At 41.0% G+C, this 5,195-nt stretch overlaps 1 pseudogene; it reads left to right on the top strand.

The window, feature by feature from the left end:
• The first annotated feature begins 2,444 nt into the window (after nucleotides 1-2,444).
• Nucleotides 2,445-4,958, top strand: LOC100983822 (RNA-binding protein 39-like; annotated as a pseudogene).
• The last annotated feature ends 237 nt before the right edge of the window (nucleotides 4,959-5,195 follow it).

A 5,195-nucleotide genomic window follows, 5' to 3' on the forward strand; every position in this document is an offset into this window, starting at 1 on the left:
CAATAAATTTGGATGTTTCATCTCTGCACTGTACACATACTTGCATATTTTGTATAGTATTTCAGGAGGGTCACGAACCCCTTGAAGCTAATTAGGAACTGTCTTCTAAAGGCTATATGATGAAACTAGTGCTAATGATGATGCTAGTGATTCAAATTTCCACTTAGCCTCTTGCTAGCTGTGTGTTGTTGTTTAACCTCTCCAAGTCATAGATACTTTATTTATAATACTGAAATAATACAAAACATTGAATGTAACAGGAAAGTTCAGAATATTAAATTAGATCATATTGTGTAAAGCACCTGGTACAGGGGTGGCTCACGGTTGCTACTCAATAAATGCAGCCATCATCATCATCACCATCATCATTATCATCATCAGGTTAGGCATTGGGATGCTTAAGGATTGATTCACTGAAGATACACAGATATCAAGTATTTAACTTTCATAATCAACTTTATATTTAATCTTGAAAGTGTCATTGTATTATAATTGTGTTTCATTGCATAAATACAGGAGCCCTCTGGTGGTCAAAACCACTTGTAGAATACATGGAAAACACTTTTTTTTTTTTTTTTTTTTTTTTTTTTGAGACGGAGTTTCGCTCTGTCACCCAGGCTGGAATGCAGTGGCACGATCTCGGCTCACTGCAAGCTCCGCCTCCCGGGTTCATGCCATTCTCCTGCCTCAGCCTCCTGAGTAGCTGGGACTACAGGTGCCCACCACCACACCTGGCTAATTTTTTGTATTTTTAGTAGAGATGGGGTTTCACTGTGTTAGCCAGGATGGTCTCGATCTCCTGACCTCGTGATCTGCCCACCTTGGCCTGGAAAACATTATCTTTATTTAAGTATAAAAAGGACTCACATAAGAATATTTTTATCTATATCCCATACAATAAATAAGAAGTAATAGGTGTATATATCGTATCATGGGCTGAATTATGTCCCCCCCAAAATTCATATGTTAACATCTTAACCCCTAGTCCTTCAAAAAGTGACTGTATTTGGAGATAGGTTCTTGAAAAGGGTAATTAAGTTAAAATAAGGTCATTAGGGTGGTGCTTAATCCAGTAGAACTGTTATGAGAAGATTTAGACATAGATATGCACAGAGGAATGACCCTATGGGAACACAAGGAGAAAGTAGCCATCTTCAAGCCAAGGACAGAGACCTTAGGAGAAAACAACCCTGTCAATAATTTGATCTCAGACTTCCAGCCTCCAGAACTGTGGAAGAATAGATTTCTGTTGTTTAAGCCACCTAGTCTGTTATGCTTTATGGCAGCCCTAGCAGACCAAAACATATGAATGGAGGTCCCAATCAATAGATAACATCAATTTTCCGTTTAGTGTAAGTTGTGCCAACAGATGTAATCTGTTGTCTTCTCTGAGGTCCATTTGGATATAACCTGGGATGACATATCCCATAAAGCATGGTTCTAATGAGGTTAGGGCCAAGGAGTTCTTTCTGGGTATAGGTCACATGAGATTTACCTTGTTTCATGGTCAAACAGCAATCATTGAAAATAAAACCAAGAAGACCTATCTGAATACAGTATATGGCTAGGTACAGTCCAAAACCATCAATCAAAAATAATAGAAGCAACATGTTCATTGACAAGGTCTAACACACGTAACAGAATTTATATATCCTATATAATTTGTAATAGAATTTGCATAATTTGCTGTAGTTTTTGCTTAAATTTTTTTTCCAAACTTCACAGGAACCCCTTATGATTGCTATTTTTCTTTTTTCTACTCTTAAAGATGATGAAGTGAAAAGTCAGAGAAGGTCAGGAAAGAAAGTTGCAGAGGTACAGTTCAAACCTTTTTGACTCCGTATCCCATGCTCCTTTTACTACTTCCTGCTGCCTCGTCACATTCACATTTTACATGAACCTCAATTGCTGAAACCTTCTCAAAGCATCAGTATCAAATATGAGATTTTTTTCACGGAGAGAGTGGCAGCCAATTGTCCTACAAGCTTGTGTTTATGAACTGAACACATGAAAAAAGTAGGTGGATATGAGATCTCCTGTCCAGAGTGTCAAAATGATTGGAAAGGTACAGATCTGAGAAGGAAGAATCTTTTCATCCTTATAATTTTATGTTATCCCGTGCAGTAACTATTTAATGAGAATCGGTGTGATCTCTCTGTGTTGACAGAAGTATACTTTTGTTATAGTAGAGAGTCCTACATTGCCTTTTCTTAGCTTGAAGGTAATCCCTTGAATAACTGACCCTTGGTTGCATTTTAATGCTGACCATCTAAGAGTGTAAATAAGAATTCATGAGAAAATTATTTAACTAGTAGAATTCTGTACTAGTAAAGCGCTCTCAACATCAGATAATTAAATTGAAACATACAAAATTGTTGCATTAAATGCAGTAAGGTTTGATTGATTGGGAGTACATTAATGCATGATGATTTAATTTAGCTGATGTTAAATTTAATTTAATCTAGCTGACGTTTACCTCTGCACTTTCTCTGAAGAAAGAATGTGCTAAGAAAATTACTACAGCGTGAAGCAGCGGCCGCCATTCCAGGGAGCTTGCCAACGCCGTCGCAGGGGTGGATCCTGAGCTGCCGAAGCTGCCGTCCTGCTGTTTCCGCGTGGGTTTCTCTTTTCTTTTTCTTTTTTTCTTTTTTCTTTTTTTTTTTTTGAGACAGAGTCTCACTCTGTGACCCAGGCTGGAGTGCAATGGCGCTATCTCGGCTCACTGTAACTTCTGCCTCCTGGGTTCCAGCAATTCTCCTGCCTCAACCTCCCGAGTAGCTGGGATAACAGGCGCCTACCACCACCCCCGGCTAATTTTTTCATTTTTTAGTAGAGACGGGGTTTCACCATATTGGCCAGGCTGGTCTCGAACTCCTGACCTCGTGATCCGCCCGCCCCGGCCTCCCAAAGTGCTGGGATTACAGGCGTGAGCCACCAGCCACCGCGCCCGGCCCCGCGTGGGCTTCTCTAATTCCATTGTTGTTTTGAGATTCGCTCGGGCCTAGCTGTCATCGCAGCCCGACATTCGGGCTGGGCGGTCCCGCGGCCTGGGCGTAGGGGCGTAACAGTAGCAACAGCAGCGGCGGTGGCAGCAGCCGCAGTCTCTTCCCAAACACGAGCACCACAGGCGCCCGAAAGCTGGCAGAGGCGTTTAGAGAAAATGGCAGACGATATTAATATTGAAGCAATGCTTGAGGCTCCTTACAAGTAGGATGAGAACAAGTTGAGCAGGGCCAACGGCCATGAAGAACGTAGCAAAAAAAGGAAAAAAAGCAAGAGCAGAAGTCGTAGTCGTGAACGAAAGAGAAGCAAAAGTAAGGAACGGAAGCAAAGTACAGATCGACAAAGGAAAAAGAGCAAAAGCCGTGAAAGGAAGCGAAGTCGAAGCAGAGAGGCGACGGAGCCGCTCAAGAAGTCGAGATCGAAGATTTAAAGGCCGCTACAGAAGTCCTTACTGCGGACCAAAATTTAACAGTGCCATCTGAGGAAAGACTGGATTGCCTTGTAGTATCAAATTAAGCATAGGACGTTCCCGAAGCAAAAGTCCACTCAGAAAAGACAAGAGCCCTGTGAGGGAACCTATTGATAATCTAACTCCTGAGGAAAGAGATGCAAGGATAGTCTTCTGTATGCAGCTGGCTGCAGGAATTCGACCAAAGGATTTGGAAGAGTTTTTCTCTACAGTAGGAAAGGCTCGAGGCGTGAGGATGATTTCCGATAGAAATTCAAGACGTTCCAAAGGAATTGCTTACGTGGAGTTCGTGGGTGTTAGTTCAGTGCCTCTAGCAATAGGATTAACTGGCCAACGAGTTTTAGGAGTGCCAATCATAGTACAGGCATCACAGGCAGAAAAAAACAGAGCTGCAGCCATGGCAAACAATGTACAAAAGGGAAGTGCTGGACCTAAGAGGCTTTATGTGGACTCATTACACTTTTAACATAACTGAAGATACGCTTCGTGGGATCTTTGAGCCTTTCGGAAGGATTGAAAGTATCCAGCTGACGATAGACAGTGAAACTGGTCGATCCAAGGGATATGGATTTATTACATTTTCTGATTCAGAATGTGCCAAAAAGTCTTTGGAACAATTTAATGGATTTGAACTAGCAGGGAGGCCAATGAAAGTTGGTCATGTTATTGAACGTGCTGATGCTTCGAGTACTAGTTCATTTTTGGACAGTGATGAACTGGAAAGGACTAGAATTGATTTGGGAACAAGTGGTCGTCTTCAGTTAGTGGCAAGACTTGCAGAGGATACAGGTTTGCAGATTCCACCAGCAGCACAGCAAGCTCTACAAATGAGTGGCTCTTTGGCATTTGGTGCTGTGGCAGAATTTTCTTTTGTTATGGATTTGCAAACAAGACTTTCCCAGCAGACTGAAGCTTCAGCTTTAGCTGCAGCTGCTTCTGTTCAGCCACTTGCAACACAGTGTTTCCAACTCTCTAACATGTTTAACCCTCAAACAGAAGAAGTTGGATGGGATACAGAGATTAAGGACGATGTGATTGAAGAATGTAATAAACATGGAGGAATTATTCATTTTTATGTTGACAAAAATTCAGCTCAGGGCAATGTCTATGTGAAGTGCCCATCAATTGCTGCAGCTATTGCTGCTGTCAATGCATTGCATGGCAGGTGGTTTGCTGGTAAAATGATAACAGCAGCATATGTACCTCTTCCAACTTACCACAACCTGTTTCCTGATTCTATGACAGCAACACAACTACTGGTTCCAAGTAGACGATGAAGGAAGATATAGTCCCTTATGTATATAGCTTTTCTTCTTTCTTGAGAATTCATCTTATCTTTTATTTAGATAAAAATAAAGAGGCAAGGATCTACTGTCATTTGTATACAATTCCCGTTACCTTGAAAAAATAAAAATGTTAACTGGAATGCAGTGTGCTCATTCTCCCTAAAAAGCAAATCTCACTGTATACAAAACTGTTCTCTTGTTCTGCCTTTTAAAATGTTCGTGTAAAAAAATTAATGAACTATAGGAATAGCTCTAGGAGAACAAATGTGCTTTCTGTAAAAAGGCAGACCAGGATGTAATGTTTTTAATGTTTCAGAAGCCTAACTTTTTACACAGCAGTTACATTTCACATTTCACCAATGTTGATATTTGGCTAATGGTTGAGCAGGTTTCTGAAATACACATTTAGTGTATGGGAATACAAGACAGCTAAAGGG

The sequence above is a fragment of the Pan paniscus genome, chromosome X, assembly GCF_029289425.2.
Source record: "Pan paniscus chromosome X, NHGRI_mPanPan1-v2.0_pri, whole genome shotgun sequence".
Lineage (NCBI taxonomy): Eukaryota > Metazoa > Chordata > Mammalia > Primates > Hominidae > Pan > Pan paniscus.